General features: G+C 47.3%; 1 long non-coding RNA gene across 1 annotated transcript in view; it reads left to right on the top strand.

The window, feature by feature from the left end:
- The window catches only part of LOC135182456 (uncharacterized), a 102,771-nt gene extending 83,132 nt beyond the window's left edge, over positions 1 to 19,639 (top strand). Inside the window, exon 3 of the long non-coding RNA XR_010305217.1 lies at positions 17,839 to 19,639. This is a non-coding gene — a long non-coding RNA (uncharacterized LOC135182456). The remainder of the gene's footprint in view (positions 1 to 17,838) is intronic.
- Positions 19,640 to 20,196: the final 557 nt, after the last annotated feature.

Here is a 20,196-nt window from a genome sequence, read left to right as displayed (position 1 = left end):
ACCTTTCCAGGGAACATAATTAGAGGCAAACCATGTCTGCCATTGATAATTGGCTTCATTAGCTCTGAGGTTAATTTCAGGGATGTGCCCAGGAAGCAACAGAAGAGGCTCAAGGGAGGCTGCCCAGTTAATTACTTGTGAAATAAAGGGTTCTGTTGGCTTTGCCCTGGCACACACATTGGGGAGCTTTGTGGGGCAGCCCAGAGCAATGTGCAGGTTGGACCTTCCTCCTGCTATCACAGTAATGTGAGGGATCAAAGAGTCCTTCAGAGTGGGAAACTTCCAATCCCTTGGTACAGACTATTACCCTTCCAGGCTGCAAAGAACCACTTAATTGCCTAGCTGCAAGGACAAGGTTGCCCTTGACATAGACTTCTGTTTCTCAGCGCTGCAGGGTGCAAAAGCAACATCCCTTTTGAGAACCTGTTCTTTCTGGTGACATGAATGGCCCAGATGATGGGAGTGAGATGAGCAAGAGAGGAAGCAGCCTGGGCAGCTGAGACACAAGCTTTCTCCATATGACACCTACAGACATAAGTGTCTGTCACCATAGTTGTCCCCACATTGCCCTGAGGGCTTCCTCATGGGGTCTTGTCCCTCTCTACAGGGACAGCTGGAGACTGAACCTCATGTTTTGTGCTGAGAAGGCAACATTTCCTCTTTGTGTGTTCAGCATCTCTGCCTTTGTGGAGTCTTTTTTCTTTTGTCAGTTTGCTTTGTTCTTGCCAAGGTAATTAGGCACTGACAACCCTGGTTTTGGCAGACATGGGGGCTCTGGGCTGGGAGTGGTGGGAGCATGAGAAATTAAGTTAGAAGAGAGCTTCATAAAACAGATTGGGATGAAACTGTCGTCATAACCTGGCTAGTCTAGGTATGCACCCACCAAGCTCAGAAGAACATGTCAGTGCAGACCTACTTCAGACCTATCCTGGGAACAGACAGCTAATAAACCCCCTCTTTCCCCTGTGCATGCCTGTCACTGCAGGAAGCAAACTTTGGGGTCCTTTTTATCTTTTTGTGAACTTCCAAAGTTTTTGCTTCCACTGGGACCTGAATCTGCACCGGCTTTGACTTTCACTTACCAATGCTGAGCCAACTCCTGAGCACTCACCACTTGGTCACACCTTGACACACATGTGTCAGCTGTCACTTTTGTGTGCTGTTTGGTGGGGTTTGCCAAAGCCAGGCCAGTGGGGAAGCACAGCTTTGGACTGGATCCCTCACTGTTGTATGAGATACTCATGTTAAAAACTTGTTACTGTCTTCTAAGATGTGAAGGAGAGAGTGGAACAGAGAGGGCAGGAGCACCAACCTATGGACGGCCCTCTCTCCTAATGCCTGTAAGGGAACCATAGCCAGAAACAGCAGCTCAAAGGGCATCCCATATGTATGTACATACAGCACCCAAAGGCCTCTTGAGGTACATTACATTTGTGTGCCATTAACTGAAGAGATGAGACTTATCAGATGTGGGTTTCTCTCCATTTTTTTTAATTGAGAGCAACATCAGAGGAGAGCAAGAGGTCTTGGGTGTTTTGAGCAGGAGCATCAAGCATGATCAAAGTGGGAGAGGAGCACTTGGGAATACATTCCCACAGCAAACAGTTGTGCAGGAAAGAGGTGACCAGGTCAAAGGAAAAGCATATAAACAATGGAGAGAGAGAATCTTCTTGGCTGCCAGTTTGTTTATGTCTTGCAGAAAAGAGCTTAGCAAGCGGCATGCGTCTCTAGCTTGGCTACAACACATAGTTCCTGTCCTCTCAAGTGATAATGCAGGGAGAGGAGCCACAGGAGTCACGTCTCTATTTCCTGTCCCAGTTTTTGCATAAGGAAGTGCTGTTGGCTGCACCCTAATAAAATGATCAAAGTTTGGGGTTTTTGTTTGCTTGGTTTCCCTTTCCTTGAGCGCACAATTCCCTGGGAAAGCTCTCTGCAGTGTGCTGTGGGCAGCGGAAAGGTGGGAAGTGTTCAGGATGTCTATGAGAGAAGACCCTTCCTCTTGCCCATGGTGAACCAATACTCAAACGTGGCTTTCTGGTTTGAGGTTCAAAAATACATCATCTGACAGAGACTAGGGATCTTAGGAGAGTCAGTGGGACTTGGCTATAGATGTGCCACAGCATCCTAGTGGGTACTGGGCACTTCTGTGCTCTCAAGATTTTAGGGAAATCTAACTCAAAGTCTCCTGGTTAGAAGCTGCTGTTTTGTCCTTTACTCCTGCGTGTGTGTAGCTTTTTGGCACTCTGCTCCTCCCTAGCCTGTCTTCTTCCAGCAGAAGAAGTTCCCAGTGAGTGAAGCTTGTACCTGATGGTAAGAGCACACTCTTAGGCTATGTTGGATCATCCCCAGTTTTTCACATTTTTCATTTGTTTGGAGCCAAATTCTGCAGTCTTTCTTAGTGACTGCAGCTAAGCTAGTGTACACGATGGACTTCTCTGGGCACTTTGGTGTCCACATTATATATGAGAACATTAGTTCAGTTTAATACTCCCTAGGATGTTCTTCCTATTGTGAAAAGCATCACCAAAATTCAGCACACTTGATAGTAGCAAAGCCCTGCAAAGATTTATTTGAAAAGTCTCCATACCCATTTGGTGTAAATCTAGCTCCATGCAGGCTGAAACAACTACACTGATTTCCATGAACTGGCTACCTCCCAATAATCTTCTTGCAGCTCATAGATATTCATAAAATGTCTTAAAGCCATTTTAAAAAATAGTTGTTGCTTCCTGTTCTATACTTTAAGATCTTTTTGTCCCCCCAAATGTCTTACAGTGAGATGTGGTCATTTGTTCACAAACTTGTCCCAGTTTTAGCAGCTGTGTCCCTGATAAATATTTTGTCAGCAGTTGAGAGGATTTGCACCCAAAGGGTTGTTTAATTGTGGTGAATTTCTGCAGTTTAGAGGGTGGATGGCTGGGAAGATCACATGGCATTGTTTCTGCTCCATGAATCAAAGCCTTAAAGCTAGAGTTGAAGAACCACGGGGGCGGGGGGGAGTTAATAAGTAACAGGCTTCTAGGAAAAAAAATTTGAGATGTAAGGGCTTGGTCAAAATTAAGGCAGTCTTGTGAAACTTCTGAATGCTTTTTAATGATCATCTTGGATTGTGAAGAAGCAGAAAGCAACCCTAGCATTTTTATTAGTGATACTCATGTGAATCTTTTCAGTTTTTCTACTAGCATTAGTTCAAGTTTTGGTTCACTTGCAATGAGTACTTGGAACATACTCTTTTGCTCCCAATCATCAGTTCATTCGTTCCCCCAGAACCACATCTTGAGCTGTATAACCTCTCCACACAGATATGGCCTTAAATCAACACCTAGCTTCAGGCTAGTGATATTTCTTTACCAGGAAAATATCTGGCAGCTCCTTCCCAGTAGATTTGAGAAGTAGGCTGTGTTGAAAATAAGATTATGCTTGGTCATTTCTCTCTGTGCTGTCTTTAGAGCAAGCACAAAGCTCACTGTTCGTTTATCCACGTCAGTTATGGATTTCCATAGTGCCAAAGGAGGCACACAGCATATTGCAAAGTCAGATTATCCATAATAAATCATATGGTGAGCGTTGCAGGTTTGCAAGCAGCTGGCTTTAGGAAGGTTCAAACCTGAAATGAGGTTTGATGATGAAGGTAAAATGATCACTCAGAAATGGATGGGAATGCCCTCCATCTATTTGGAGAGCTGTGAGACTTACCTTGCATACAGGAGCTCTTTGTTTATCCTCCTCTGATTCTGCCCAACAGTTGCTTCACTTTCTCACTTCTCTCCCTTTTCCCCTCCTTTTCCACCTCTTTCCTGATAGTGAAAGATGTGCAATCAGTGACATCATCCAAAGGTTTGTCTTGAGGCAGAGCTGCCTGCATCATGGGACACCATTAGGTGCAGGGAGTTTGGAGAGAGCAAACATGGCTCTCACCAGCCCATTGGTGTATTTTCATCAACTATGTGCAAAGTCAGAAATGCCATTACCCTAGCCTCTGTGTGTGTCAGTTTTCATTTCTGAGCAGAAGCAGGAAATGAGCCAACGTGCGAAAACAAGACAGAAGGAAAAGACCCGGCTGAGTCTCAGACCAAGGCTCAATTTTACACTACAGTTTTGGGCCAGCTTTCTGGTTTTTTCTTCTTTTCTAATTAACTCAGCAAAAGGATGTTGGGTAAAGCACAACCTGTGTTGGCTGACTAAGACCAGTGAACAGAGCGCTCTCAAGCAGAGCGGAGCTGGCATTCATTGAGGGTGAGCTCACCTTCATGATGGGATTTTACTGTGCTTGGCTGCAGTCTCAGAACCACCACAGCACAAACACTCAGTCGGAGAAAACATCTGGAAGCCAGAGCTGTTGCTTGGTCTGTCTGCAGAGCCTCTTGCACAGAGAGGTCCCAATCCAGGCAAGCAGCATGCAGCAAATCATAACAAAAAGAAGCACAGTGATTTTTGGCAAGCACAGCTAATTAGCCCATCATTCTTTTGTTCCCTGGAGATGATCTAACAGAGTTGTCTTCAAAATCCAGTGATTTTGAAAGTATGTAAATATTATTTTAGTCTTCTTTAAAATTACTTGCTCAAATGTCAAGAATGACATTAGTATGAGAGAGGCTCTTCTTTCAATTACATTTCCTCTTTCTTTTCTCTGTCTCATTGTTTTTTTTAGAGCCACCTGCCTGGATAATTTTTTAGCACCTTTCTGCTCTGTCATCAGGTCTTCTTGTAACTAAGGCTGGGAGAGGTTCTCTTCTGATTTGTTTTGGTTTTTTTTTAAGTCATCTATAATGTCACCTTCTTTTTCCAAACTGAGCTGAAAGGTTGTGAAATCTTGTCATAAATCCAGAGGTCTGCACTTTCCTTGCCCAGTGTGACAGGCATAGTTGAGTAGTTAGCACCTGGTCCCAAGGGTCAGGGCACCTCGACCTATTTCTAGGTCTTTCCTGTATTTCCCATGTGAGCCTGGCTGAGTCACTCTCTTAAAAACATCTCTGCAAATAGTGGTAATGAGAATTTCTTAATCCTCACCTTGACTTTTCAGAAAGCTGCCTCACTGGCCCTGCTGTTCTTGGTTAAGACCTGAGTTTCATACCTTGGACCTACACTGATGGCTGCTATCCTGCAGTTATGATAGAGAATAGATGCTGGTTTGTAAAGCATAGTTGAGTGACAGGGAGCATGTGGCCACTGGGGCTATCCCTCCTCCACTGTCTGCCTGTGGGTACTCTACCAGCATGTGTTTAGGAGTGGCTTTTGAAATACTCAGTGCTGGCTCTCACCTGTTGAAGAAATGCAAGGGATGATCTTAGATTCCCCAAGCCTACTCTTGCCATTGACCCAAACCCATCCATTTTTATGTTTGGGTCCTCTATATTACAAGAGGTACTAAGAAAGGCACAGGGGAAGATGAGGAGGGAAAAAATTGTGTTTCTCCTGGCAAGGCAGAAGTGGGGAGATACAGTGCAAGGACTGTTTTGTTGGTGGCCTCATCCTTTTTCCTTTATTTCATCTCCCAGTGTCCCTTTGCCTTGAATTCTTTCTCTTCGTTGCTGCATTTTGGAGGAGGAGGAACAGAGGACTGCTTTCTGGCTCTGGTGTAAGCAGGGCAAGGCAGCTACCAGGTTAGAAGCACCTCTTACAAAGACGTTTTTTCCTTCTCCTTTGGGCAGATAATGCAAACAAAAAAGGTGGGAGCTTAGGACAGAGCCATTCCTTATTGGACCTGTGTCTGAATCTGTGCTCTCCCATCCTGTTTCTCCATCTCACCTTTCCCTTTCTGCTATGGGAGATCTCAGTGCTTTCCTCTTCAGCCTGGTACCTCCATGTTCCACTTTCAGTGGGATTAATTCTTCTTCCTGCTCATCTCCTCTCTCTCCTGTTTACCTTGTGTTTGGCCTCTGCCCTAGCAGGGCTCCTGCAGTTCATACCCTGATCTTGATTTCTCTTGATCCATCTGTAAAGCCTGTGTTGTGCAGTCCTTCCAAATAGTGTCATGCTGGAGCTGTTTGCAGAGTAGCATTCCAGGTAGAAGTGGCCAATCCTAGGCGGAGTACCAGATGGAGGATCATTACCACAAGCCCTCCTCTCTCTGTGGTTTCGTCCCATCAAGCCAGCAGATGTGCAAATCTTCAATCTGCCATGGCTGTGAGTGGCTGTTTGCACTGTTGGGAGCAGGATGTGCAGCCTGGGGAGGGATGCTGCCAGTGAGGGTGCACAGAAGGAAGAGGATGCAAAATGGTCCCTTCTCTCCCCCTCTCAGTGCCCTGAAAAGAAGTGGTGCTCAGGTGGGCTTCTGTGGTCCCCTAGGAGGGTTCTCAGAGAGACTGAGAAACCTGGAGCTGTTTAGTCTGCAGAAGACTGAGAAGATCTCATCAATGTATACAAATATCTGAGGGGCAGGTGTCAAGTGGATGGGGCCAATCTCTTCGGTGTCAGCAGCAATAAGACAAGGAGCAGCAGTGACAAACATGAGGAGAAACTTCTTTACACTGAGTGTGACAGAGCATTGGAATAGGCTGCCTGGAGCAGAAAGTCTTCTCTGGAGACTGTCAAAACCTTCCCGGACGTGTTCCTGTGTGAACTACCCTGGGTGATCCTGCCTTGGCAGGGAGTTGGACTTGATTTTTGGAGGTCCCTTCCAACTCTGAAGTTCTGTGATTCTTCCTATGTAAGTTCAGGGGTTTGTAATAGAGACAGTGTGTGGCCCTTCATGGCCCTTTAGCAAATCAGCTGTATCACACCAAACATCTTAACACCACAAAATAATGCAGAGTTTTGAAGTGCCCCCATCTCTCTGCTGCCTGGTGCTTGTTGCTGGATGCCACCTGGAGCTGTGCTGCACCTTTGAAAATAACGTGGCTTTGTGCACTCCCGAGTGTCCAAATGGGATGTTTGCTGCTGGGTTTTCTGCTTTAGCTTTGAGTGTTCTGGAGGAAAGAGTCATGAGATCAGGCTGTGAGGCAGCTATGACAAACTACTGCTACTCCAAAGGATGCTGCCTTCCTAAGGAAATGAGGCTGCACCTCTCCTTGCAAACAAGCTAACTTTTAGGGCACATTAGGAGTAAATGGCTGTGAGATGGATGGAGTGAGCTGGGGAGAGGAAGCCAGTGCAATTAGCTGGTGTATGACTGGAGGGAATTAGTTAATTCAGGCTTTCCTTCTGTCCTTTAAGAAGAAAACAAATGAGATGACATGCCATTAGGGGAGATGAGTTGTCTTAATCATTGGCTTGACATTCCTGTTCTTTCTGTTGGACACCTTTTATCAGCAGAGATTTGGGTATTTCTGAGGGTACCAGACAAGCACTTCATTAGCCATGGAGAAAAAGTCATGGCATCTTAGGTCACAAAAACTTGTAGCAAAGCTTTGCCGGTGGGATGAAAGCTTGGTATTTGGGGTAGCTTCAGCATGTGGATGTATTGCTCTGGGGTAGAAGTAATGCTACACAATTATGCTGCTCTAACCTCGTGGTACCGTTGTGCTGGGACACTTGTGACGACAGATCTCTGGAGGTGGACATGCCAGTAGGCGTATTGTGACTTAAATCACAGTATCTGCTGAAGGCACTGTGTATTTTTTCTCCCTGTGTATATATATATTTAAGTAGGCAGCAATTCTGTGGCGTTGCTCACATCAACCCACCAGTCCTGCCTACCTCATCAATAAAAGAACGTGACAAGTTCAACCCTGGGGGGAAAACCAAATGGTGTCTCTGCCCATTCTTCAGCCATGGTGTTCAGGATGATCATGGGGAGCCTGTCTCAGAGAACAGTGTCACACGAGATGGTTCAGCCATGCCTTTGGATCTGTGGTCAGCAGAGTGGCTCAGCAGTGGAAGGTTGCTCTTCTCTGGACTATAAAGCAAGTCTTGCTCTGGCTGGTCATGTGGGTCTCAATATGTGGTTTAGCAAAGCTCATGGTGGCACCTGAGGAGAAACGTTGCACATTAAAGTCACAAATATGTCAAAGCCACATCTAGCTGGAGAGGGGCCAATTGCAGGGCAGCTTTAATCCACTTCTACCAGGGACAATCCCAGCACAGGGGGTTTCTTGATTCCTTTCCATGGCCTGCCAGCTTAAAATAGAGGTGAGGAGCTCTGCTCTGACTTTTATTAGGAAAGGTGGTATTTGGAGAGTCTGGGAAGTAAGGTGTGAGAGGCAATTACACACCCCAAGCTTGGAGGCCAGTCGTGACTTTTATGATCTCATTTCCTCATCTACACACAAATGCTTGGCCAAAGCCCAGGCTCTGCAAATGAGCTTTGGTCACCGCTGACTTCAATTAGCAGGAGCAGTCCTGTGCAGTGTTCCCAACAAGCAAATGACAAAGTATCAGTCTCAGGCTTTGGCAGTTTTCTCTTCTTCATCCTGCCAGAGGGCTTTTGCTGAGCCCCAAAGCAGCCTCTTGATCTCTGCTTCCAGGAAACCTTTATAAAATTCAGACCAGATTCTTGAGCAAGACCCAAATGTTTCAGCCAGAAAGATTTCTTTTTTTTTTTCCTTTTATTTTTTTCCCCCTTTTTATTTTATATTTGGAAAGGGTGAATAGAGGAGGATTAAATCCAAACAGAAGCTGAAGAGATGGTATTTTCAATGGCACGTTTAGCATTTGTATGAGAAGGCTCTGATGGGCATGGCCTTGCTATTGTCTTCTTGGAACGATCAATCAGGCCAATGTGTTTAAGCAGGTTCGATTCCTACCTTCTTTCCTCCTGTGTCACAAGTACAACCAGTGAGTCATGTGTGATGTTACTTGTCTTACAGCACAGCAGCGACGGCCCCTTGTAGGAGGCACAGCAGAGAGCTCAGCTTTTAAAGAGCATCTCCAACCAAGCACCCAAAGTGCTGGCTAAAATTGCCAATCCCCTGTTCATGTGGCAGAGGTGAAAGTGGCTTCCCCCCTCTGGCAAGTGCCTCTGTACGGTGTTGATGGGACTCCTTATGGGGCACGGTGGCCTTGTTGGTCTTGCCAAAGAGAAGCTGAGCTTCTCTGGACCACAGGACAGCCTCCTGCTGCTGCTGCTCAGCGAGACCTCCCGCAGCAGAGCCACAGCAGACTCGCTGCTCTGAGCTCTGCTGCCATGCTCTGCTGGGGTGGGGGTGTCACACAACACAGGGGGTCTTGCACTGTGCACTTGGTGAGTGAAGGCAGCCTGACGTACCCACTGGTTTCTAGCCTGATTAAGAAGTCCCCCAGTGTGTGGCACTGGGAGAGGGAAACGTTCCAGTGTCTGTTCATCTGTGCTTTCTGACTGATGCAGTGTGGGTGTGGATCATATGCATCTCCCTGCCCCAGTGCCCAAAGATATTTCTGTGCATTAGTCCCTCTCCAGCCTTGGTTAACTTGCCGATTAATGCAGCAGCATACATTAATTATTCATCAAACCACCAATGGAGCCATTCGGTTTCTCTTCCTTTGAAGGTACTGGTACCTACTTCTCTAAGGAGAGCAAAGGAGGAGGCTGCAGATCTAATTGTAGGCATGCAAAGTGAGGAAGACTTCTCAGCCGCTGCTTAGCTCTGTGCCTGAGAAGCCTCTCTTTTGTGGAGGTGTCAATAGCAATTTCATTGTCTTCGCAGAGGAACAAGTGCCTTTAACCATTTAAACCCACTTAAAGGAATGGCTTTTGTGCTCTGATTAAAGACACAATGCAGAGAAAAAGGGGCCTGCCTCGCTGCAGAGTCTCCCTTTGGGGAAGGTCCAGCCTGGGGCAGAGGTGTCATGGGTGCTGCTCTGCCCTCCTGACCCACTGACCTTTCCCAGCTGGGATAAACCTGTCCCTGCTGAGCTGCATGGGTAAGATTTCCATCTCAGGACTGCATTTCAGGCCACAGCTATGGAGCAGTGCTTTCTACCCTGCCTTATCCCACTAGCCACATCCAAAGGACCCCACGCTGCTCTGAGGGGCCTTTGCAGCCAGCACCAGTCTAGGCATCTCAGGAGGCATTTTCCCTCCACTTTACTTTGCTCTGCTGGCTTTGTCCCACACAAAACTGCCTATGAAAATAGCCTTCTAAAGCCCACAAGGGTCACCTTGCTGCAGAGCTCGAGGCTCTGCCCGGGCATGATAGTTTACTTTGTTGTTCAAAATACTTCAAGAGCTCCAGGCTAAATGTATGGCAACAGCATTAATAAATAATAAAAGACATCAATAGTTCTGGGGATTTTATAGCCACTCCTATCTTGAGATCTCAAAGCATTTCACCAGTGTTAATTCATGATCTTACAAATGCTCTTGACAGACTCCTTGAGAGCAGAAAAGAGAGTCAGGACATGCAGGAGAGCAGGAACCAGATCACAGTGGCTCTGTCTCTACAGCCCTCCCCTGCCCCAGAACATTTTGGGCTGTAGCTCTGAGCAGCTTGCAACTGTACAAGCATCCATGGATGCTGCTTTTGCTCTCTGCATAGCACCATTTTGGCTGGATAGAAAAGAGAACCAGGAGACTGCTTCCTCATATTGAAATTATTCTCTTATGAGGAGAAACTGAGGATGCTGGGACTGTTTAGTCTGAAAAAGAGGAGGCTGAGAGAAGACCTCATTGCTGTCTACCTGAGAGGACAGACTGAGAGCTGGGCAAAGAGGAACCAAATGAGGTTCAACAAGGACAAGTGCAGAGTCCTGTGCCTGGGCAGGAATAATAAACTGCACCAGTACAGGCTGGGAGGTGATCTGCTGGAGAGCAGCCCTGTGAAAAGGGACCTGGCAGTGCTGGTGGATAACAAGTTATCCATGGGACAGCAATGTGCCCCTGTGGCCAAGAGGGCCAATGGGATCCTGAGGTGTATTAAGAAGAGTGTATCCAGCAGATCAAGGGAGGTTCTCCTCCACCTCTACTCTGCCCTGGTGAGACCTCATCTTGAGTACTGTGTTCAGTTTTGGGCTCCCCAGTTTAAGAGGGACAGGGATCTGCTGGAGAGGGTCCAGCGGAGAGCTAGGAGGATGATTAGGGGACTGGAGCACTGCCTGATGAAAAGCGGCTGAGGGACCTGGGGCTGCTTATTCTGGACAAGAGGAGAGTGAGAGGGGATTTAATGTTTATAAATATCTGAGGGCTGGAGGTCAGGAGTGGGGGGACAGGCTCTGCTCACTTGCTCCCTGGGATAGGACAAGGAGCAATGGGTGAAAGTTGCAGCACAGGAGGTTCCACCTCAACACAAGGGGGAATTTCTTTACTGTAAGGGTCACAGAGCACTGGCACAGGCTCCCCAGGGAGGCTGTGGAGTCTCCTTCTCTGGAGACTTTCAAGGCCTGTCTGGATGTGTTTCTGTGAGACTTGAGCTGGATTATATGGTCCTGCTCTGGCAGGGAGGTTGGAATCCCTGGTCTCTTTGGGTCTCTTCCAATCCCTAACATCCTGTGACATTGTGGAGAGGTTGCTGCTGGTCTCTTCTCAGAGGTGATTAGTGATAGAACAAGAGGGAATGGCCTCAAGATGTGACTGGGTAGGTTTAGACTGGAAATTAGGGGGAAAAAATGTGCAGAATGGAATAGGAGGTGGTTGAGTCACTGACCATGATGTGTTTAAAAGTCATTTGGATATGGTGCTTGGGCATATGGCTTAGGGTTGAACCCTGTAGAGTAGGCATATCAGTTGGACTTGGTGATCCTGAAGGTCTTTCCCAACCGGAATGTTTCTGTGATTCTGCAAAATAGCTCAGAAAGGCAGTGATGATATCCACTTAGTGCTGTGGACTATGCCTTTAAGTGAACATGATATCACTGTCATAGAAGAGTATTATTTTGATGTTAAAATGCAGTAGGATTGAGTGATAAGGGAAGGATATTGTCTGCTCCAGACAGTCTTGTCCTTCAATAGAGTTAAGCAAGCTTAATGGTTAAACAAGGACTTTCAGTGGAGTCTGAGGCCAGTTTTCTTTTGCAGTCCTTTATTAGGGACTATAATAAATCTGGTCTCAGTTAGCTCATGGCTGGAGTAATCTCAAGGAGTCTCTGCTGGGCAGGCTGAAGCCTCACAACAGAGCTGTAGTAAAGCCCAGAGGACAACACTCCGTTTTACTTTCTATATGCTTTTGAGGTATTTGCTCACTCATCAGATTGAAATGTGTCTCTTGTGCCATTGCAGTGACCTTAGCTGCTTTGCTGCTCAGCTTAGTCTGAAGAGGGAAGCAAATGGCAGCAACAAATAGACAGAGTAAGAAGAAAGCTGTCTTGCTTCCTTCTTTCAAGGCATGGAGTGAAGTCCTGCTGAACAGCAACATTAACAGAAAAGAGATGAGGTCTGAGTGGAGAAACCTTAGAGGATCTGGTTTGGGTGGGAAGATACATGAACTTTCTGCTTAGGAGCATGAAAGGCCCAGAACAGGGAGCACCTTTGGACAGGAGTATGTGTTGCTGTATGGTCATCACTTACAGGGAAACAAAACAAATTGCTTTGCATTTCCTGGACCTACTTGGTTCAGGCATACCTGATCCCCAGGGAATCTCTTCAACTGTGCTGTGATTGGTGTGGCTGCTCAGCATCAGGGCTAAGCTCAGAGGAAGGGACTGCGGCAGAAAGAACGGATAGGTGATGTTTATCTCTATTTGGCCCATCTGAAGTAACTCTCCAGCCCTGGCACAAGGCAGCAGAGAAGAGAAGGGATAATGCTTGGTTAGCCTCACTCAGCATTCCAGGACAAATTGTCTGTGCTGGCAGTCTCTAACAAGGAAGATCACGTCACCTAGGCAAATCCTTCTGCGTTCATGGAAGCTTTAGTTGTTCTTGGACTGAAGGCCAAAAGCAGCCCATGGAAACCTAAATCCTCTGTTTCCAGAAATGAGGAGGGAAAGGAGCAGTTTCTACTGCAGCAGTCGAGTACATGACAGAGTGACAGTTTGTGGTCCTTCCCAGGGCTGCCTGGCTGCCATGCTAGGAGATCAGCTGGTCCCAAACTGCGTCTCTTCGTGACCACCAAAAAGAAAGGGGATTCAGAGTTATGTAGACCAGGCAATGTTAAGGTTCCTACTGCATTAGAAGAAGAAATCACTTCCTTAAGAAATACATTAATGCAATATCTGCACTGGTCTACCATGATGCAAAGTAGTGAATCTACTTCAGGAGCAATGTTAGAGGCAGTTTCTGATCAGTGTCAAGATGTTCCCTATCTAATATCAGGCCAAAGTGGTTACAGCGAATGCTGAAGGATTATGTTCCTCTACCGGAAGGCTTTCCAAGTCCCTGCATCACAAAAGGGAAGAAGAATTCAGTTCTTTGTTTTTTTTTTCTCTTTCTATCAGCCTCAGTTTTATTTTAACCCACCTTTGTAGGAGGTGGATTCATTTGGCAAAGGTGCTGCTGTTGGTTAAAGTGATAGAGCACTCTGGTGATGCTGAAGGCTGCAACATTCCAAGATCTCACGTTGCTGCGAGCTGCAGATGCAGTGCTGCTTCTGGCTTTTTAACAGCTGGTTCGGAAACCTGGGTAAGATAGAGCACAGATCTTCGAAAAGAGAGACAAGAGCTAGAAAAAAACAGCCATCAAGGATGAGAGAGTTGTTCAGCAAGACAAGAAGAAATGAGAAGTGATTTGTCTTCTATGCCCAAGTACTTCTGCAGGGAGAAAACACCAGATACAAAAAAGACCCTTAATCTCAAGAGTAATTCAAGGCCCTCCTCCCTGACCGGTAAAGGGAAGCAAAACGAAGTTCATCAGGGCTTGTTTTTTGGCAGCAGAGACAGCGAGCCTTGGGGACAAACCACCCCCAGCAGAGGCTGCTTTGTCTCAAACTCTGTAATAGTTTCTCTTTTGAGATAGGCTGCAATCAACACAAGCCATTAATCTTTATACTGGAGTAATTAAGCTTAATACAGGGTAACTGAGTGAAAATGAATAGGCTGGGATGCACAGGAAGTAAGCTGGGATAATTCTTCCTGGTCTTCCAGTATACAAACAAGCTTTATAGTCCTAATGCCAGCCCCGGAGGCTGACTGTGCTTCACTGTGGAAAGATGTGGGGGTTATTATCAACCAGATACCCTTCCAAGCCGTTCTCACAAAAGCTGGAGGATGTTGCTGGTGTAGAAATGGCACTGAGGCTTTTAAAAATGTTGGCAAATCTGCTGCCCCTTTCCTTTGTGCACCCAGAAGTCTGCAGGGTGCCAAGAGGTCGGGTCCAAAGCTGCAGAAAAGGGCTACCTCTCCCTAAAGGTTATCTTGTGTGCTGCACACCTCCGTCGGTAGCTCTGGACGTGCCGTGCGGGGTGAGACGGGCAGCGCTCTCTGCGCGTTCAGCAGCTGCCCCCTGATGCCACCAACAGCCGGACTGCTGCCACTTGCAGTGGGAGCAGACCAGAGCCACGTGGAAAGACGTCCGTGGGTGAGGTGTCCCAGGGGCGGGGAGGGAGGCAGCGCAGGGGGCAGAGGATGGGAGTGGTCCTCTCCGCAGCGTAAATGTCAGCGCCCATCACCTCTGCCCCTGCGTGCCCAGCCGTCCATGGCACTGCGATGAAAACCTCTTGGCATTATCGATAGAAAAACGTTTCTTTGAGTCTACTTTCTGTTTGTGATGGTAGTGTTTCTGATTTTATACCTACTTTTTTTAAAACCCACTCATTTTGGCCACATTAAGTCCTGATGGCTGACAGGAGGGAGAAAACATGATTATACTGCTCACCCCAGACCTGGAGCAGAGGCAGCCAGGCAGCAGTTCAGTCTTGGTTTCTCATCTGAAAGCCAGAGCTGCGTTTCTAACAATACAGCACCCACCCAGCACGAAACTGTAATGGATCACACTTTGCCCTAGGTCCTTGGCTTATCCTTGGTTGACACTGAATTAAAGGACATGATGTGTGGGACTCAGTAAATCCCTAAACTGCTGTCCCAGAGACAAGTATTACCACCCGTACCACACTGACACACCAGATTAGTGGAAGAGGTGCCCTCAGTGCCACAGGCAGAAATGGGTCAGCTCAGATTTGGAAAGCTCTCTACATGAAGTGAGTAGTGATCAGCCTGTAGAAATAAAAGGCAAAAAATGCTGTGTTTGCTGCCTCGAAGCCCCACTGAGATCCACAGGCAGAGTCCTGAGCAGCTGAACAGGACCATAACGTGTGGTGGGTATCAGCTTTGTGAATGGCATTTGGTTAGAAATTAGCTAAAGAAATTAGGAAAGAGTCCTAGAGCTGTGCTCTTGGCCAGTATGGATCTCCTTGATACCACCACAGTCCCCAGATTCATATTAATGCACATCAGCCAAGAATTCCACGATTAAGGGCTGCATTGTGAACTTTTCAAATGCAATCCACGTGGCCCCACTGCTTCTAATAACTGTGTGGCAGCAACACAAATCTCATCTCTATTCTGCTTTCCTCCTCCTCCTTGCCCTAATCAAATCCTTTATTCATGCTTTTTTTTTCTGACAGACGAGGTTTTAGGGCTTGGTTTAGCAATGACTAAGTAGCTGTACAGGTACAAAACAGTGCTGCCTTTGTTCTGGAAAAGTGGAGAAATGAAAATGTATAATCTTGAAAGAAGGAAGCTGGCAAGTGAGAAGGAAGCTGGGCACTTGCACTGGTGTATGCTGGCCTGAGCAGAGTTGAATTTACCAGTGCTGTGTGGAAAGAGAGCAAGGAGGGAAAACAAACTCATGTGCTGTTTTGGTTTACCGCCTCCTAAACAACCTAAACCCCACCAGAGCTGGTGATGTTTCTGTGGTTAAACTGATGATACTTGTCTGTACCTCATACATTTGCCTTGTTATCTTCATTTCACTCTCCCACTGTCTCTTCACTCCCCCGTGCAGCACATGCTTGTCCTGCCAGTTGTGGTCATGGGGAGCGCTGGTCAAGTTCTTCCTCCTACGTGGCATTGCATCTTCAGTTGGTATTTTGCATGGCAAATGGTGACCAAAGCTGTGCTGTTCTTAGGACAACCTACTATGCTTCTCCCATCATGTGGGCCTCTCCAAAGACAGCCTGTGCATGCTGTGAGGAGACCTTAGCTGCATCTCTCCCCTGATGTTTTTCATGAAACTTGATTAATCTACCATGCTTGTAGAAAGCAGAACAGAAATACAAAGTGTTGTACCTCCTGCATGAAGCCTCCGGGCAGGATGGTATAGCCTGTGCACCTTCCCTAGGGCTTTGGTAGCCCTCAATCTGTCTGTACTTTTGGGCTTGCCACTGTATCTCTAGAAGTGTTTGAGATGGGAGAGGTCATCTGCCACAAATGTGTCACTGCTGCATATGGGATGGAGTAGGCAGGTAGAGATGAGCTGGGGACAAACCTCAGCTCCTCACTTGAGCTGGAAGAGCCAAATATTGATCTGGGGAGACGGGAGAACAAAGGTCTGTTTTGCTTGCCAGGAACCTTGCAAAGTCTATGCAGACACTGAAGGCAGGCAGCAGGCAGGAGAGGGGAATGCAGACCAGGTGGAAACCAGATGTGAGCATGGTTCATTTGAAAGATTGCGCACAGACCTGTGCAGTGTTGCTTTCTCTGCTCTTTTGAGTCTGCTCCATGAACTACCTCGCAGCATGCGCACCAGTGGTATGACTAATTCCCTTGGGAACCTTGGCTTCTCCAGCCATTGGAATGGTATGTGTAGACTGCTCTGTGTCTGGTTGTGATTCTGTCCTGGTGGGGTGTGCTCTAGGTCTGGCTCTGAGAGGGGAATAGAGTCCTGGAGCCTCCCACCTGGGGAGAAAGATCTGAGCTGGCTAAAGGGCAGTGACTCTAGTGGGGAAGGGAGACAGAGCCAGCCCGAATAAGGACCTGATTGCCCAAGAAACCAGCTGGAGGTTCCTCAGAGGAGCAGAAAGTGGGTGTAAAGCCAGGTCACAGACGTGGTAGGGAAAAAGGAGGCACCTGAAGGAGGCTGCAATCATAGCAGTCTAGAAGGTGCATCAAAATCAAGCCTAAAAATAGGGATTTGTCTTTTAAGGTGGGAGCACAGTTTGCTTTAGTATTTTTTTTTCCTTTGGCATTTTTAACCTTCTTAGTGTAGTTTCTTTATTCCAGGAGTTCATTGCTCAGGGAGATGCTGGAGCAGCAGGTAGCCTGCTAGCGGCACACTGAGGGAGAGCAGAGGCAGATCCACCTCAAAGCTCTTGAGCTTTTGAAAACCTGTTGCCAGATTTATCCCTTCAGCCAGGTCCTATGGCCTTCTCTGGCCAGCCAAGAGTGGTTGTATGAGCACCAAGCCAGCTCAACTTCTTGGCCCAACCAGCAAGCCCAGCAGGAAACCAGCTCCGGTGGACTGGAAATGTGCAGTGTCCCAGTAGCACTTTGCAGAGTGGGTCTCCAGGTTATCAGCTGGGAGTGATGCATTACTGTGGCAAATCCTGTTTCCCAGGTTTTCCTTCATTGGTGGGAGCCTCAAGATACATGGGGCTACCTTCTACTTCCCATGTCTTCAAGGTCCTCTGGGTACAGCAAGCCTGCATTCTCAGCCAGAGTGGTTTCCCTGCTCATTCCCCATGGGAAGAGCCATTAGTGTGGTATCAATGCTGGAATTCGTTAGGAGATGACTGTGACAACTGCAGGAAATAAGCAGTGGGAGCAGATGGGCTTCCAGAGACCAGAAATCCCTTTTCTCTCTGAATGTCCTCAGCAATTAGGCACATGCTAAAACAAAGGAATTAAAAAATGCTGTAGGCTTCGAGTGTCCTGTAGGCAGAATTCCCTTAACACACAAGTGAGCCTTTTCTGGTGGCTCCAGCCTGGTGTGGACCTGCAGAAGCTCTGCATGAATCACCTGGTTTGCCCTTTGCTTCATTTTCTGTTAGTCATCGAGCTGTTGTGTGAAGCTTTCCACTCTGCCACCCCAAAGCATGGATATCTTTCAGGGCTTTGCACTTCAGCGCTGTGACCCAGTTACCTGCTTTAACAGGGACATTTTCTTCTCTCTTACAGGCACTGTTGTAAAAATATTCTCTTCATTCCTTGATGTGGAGGTAGTGACTGAGCCCCATTCTCCTTCCTCTCGTCTGACCTGCCCAATTAGTGTACCTTGTTGTTCTGCACTGAAATGCCTTGGCTGCAGCCAAGATGTTGTCCTTATTTATGGTACTTAGCAATATGCAGAGGATGGGAGGAGTAGAAAGGGCTGCAAAGAAGCCATGGTCATCTAAAGCATTAGATATTGCTCACAGCGAACCTTCTTTCCTCCAAACCTTGGACAATCTCTCTTGTGCCAGTAGGGCTGTGGACTTGTTGGCTGTCCTCCAGCTAAGGTTCTTACTTAGTCCAGACTAGCTGCTGCTCTTTGCCAGGGTTAGTACATCGCATGGGAGAAGCCCTGTGTGGGATGCTCTTGAAGAACAGCAGCTTCGGATCACCATCAGCACAACCAAGGTTACAGTCCAGAGAACAGCAAAAGCTGGTGCACTTTGTGCTTCACTAGACTGAGCCCATGTCTTCTTTTAGGAGGAGGTCTGAAATGGTATATGAGAGCTCACAGGGGTAGAGGGGAAAGCCCGGACAAGTGCTTGCACATTATGAGCTCCAACCGCTCAGAGTAAACTATTTAGAGGGCAGGTAGTTACGGCTGTTGAGGAAGTTTTTCCAGCCTGCTTTGGCTTTTGTTAGAAGGATTATTAGAATTTGATACATAAACTTTTTCCACAGTGAGATTTGTATTTTCCACAGCAGGTTTGAGATGTGCTGGGAAATTAAAAACTCAAACTCTGAGCCCTATTTTATTTCATGTGAAAGGCCTAAATGTTCCTAGTAGAAGGAATCAATTTTCCAACCAGTTCTACTGAAACAGGTCATAATTTGCTGCTTTCCTGGAGGTGACATTTGGCACTTCCCATGAGGCCTAAGACATACGGTGACACCCTGCCTCGATTTGAGAATGTCCTGTCCCAGGTTGCTCCCTAAGAAGTGACAGATCACCCTAAATGCCCCTTGAGACATGCTGTAGCTTCCACTCAGCCACAAACTCAGATACGGTGCTTGAAAATTGCCAGTGAAAAAGAGAGCTGGTTTCAACAGCTCCTTGTCTGTAGTGATAAACAGAGATGCAGAGCTCCAAAATATGCAAAGATGCAAAATAATCCTGGCAGGGGGTTAGTTAATCAGGCATTAAAACCCAGGACTGAGTCCAGGCAGAGATTAGACAGTTGCTCTTTAATCAAAGCAATAGAGCTCATGTTTGACTGTTAATAACACTGCCTTTCAACCTGAAATTTGAGCTAGAAAAGCAGGGTTTTCCTGTAATTCTGTGATTATTTGTGCAGTGATCTGGAAGCATTCTGTGTTCTGGAATCAGGTGCTGTCAGCTGCCTCTTCCTGCTAGAGCAGAAGTGAAATAGAAAGGTGTCTTGTCTGGCTTGGTGCACAGCAAACCATAACTCCTAAGGGTTAACAGCTTGCCAGGGCTTGCTACTGAAACCCTGCTGTGCTGAGCAGTGCAAAGATGAAGCTCTTTCTTAGGTGACCAGCTCTGGCAGTGGCCAGCTGCTCGGGCCTTGGAAAGCACGATGCCTGAGCGATCTGGCTGTGTGCAGCAGCCAGATCTTGCCATACTCATGGCTGGTGGGTGATTTGATGGGTTCCACTGTAGGCTGGGGGCACAGTCCCAGAAAGCCTGTCCCTCACCCCTCCAGGCTGTGGATGGCACTTTATGGGGACCCTGAGGCTCCATCACAAAATAGGAGTGTTGCTGTCATGTGGGTTTGGCCTTCAAGCACAAGAGACCTGGGCAGACCAAAAAGACCAAAACCAGCTTGGCAGATGTTGGCACTAAATATACATCAGCTCCTGTGGCTGACCCTGCTGCGCAATGGAGCTGTGCAGATGCGAGAGCACAGGATTATCAGTGCCCTGAGCTCCTCACTGCCAGGGTTTAAAGATGGATTTGAGCTGTACATCAGCCAGGAGCAGCTCAAGCACAGGGCAGCTGCCCTTGTGCCTGGTGCTTGCTTTCTCCTCACCCTCCCGCTCTGAATGCCAATTAGTTTCACTTCTCGCCAGGCTGCCTCTCTGCACGAGTACCTTTCCTCTCATCTCTGGCAAGGTCTTCACTAGCTGAGCTGAGCTGAGCTGGTGCTTGCTGGAGCCTGCTGGACCCTCATGGTGCTTACTGAAGCAAAGCTTTATGGCACTGGCAAAGCTGCCAGGTCTGCAAGTGTCACTAGGTTTGCACCTCCAGCTCCATGTGGTCACCAAGATAAATGGCAGCCTGGACTATTTGGTCTTTCCTAGCGTGTGGACAGGGTGGGCTGTTACCAGGCAAGCAAAGTGTCGGTAGATGTGGAGTTAACTTTT

Source organism: Pogoniulus pusillus, chromosome 16 (assembly GCF_015220805.1).
Source record: "Pogoniulus pusillus isolate bPogPus1 chromosome 16, bPogPus1.pri, whole genome shotgun sequence".
Classification (NCBI taxonomy): domain Eukaryota; kingdom Metazoa; phylum Chordata; class Aves; order Piciformes; family Lybiidae; genus Pogoniulus; species Pogoniulus pusillus.
Note: the sequence above shows the minus strand (reverse complement) of the source record. Positions and strands in the feature narration are given on the sequence as shown.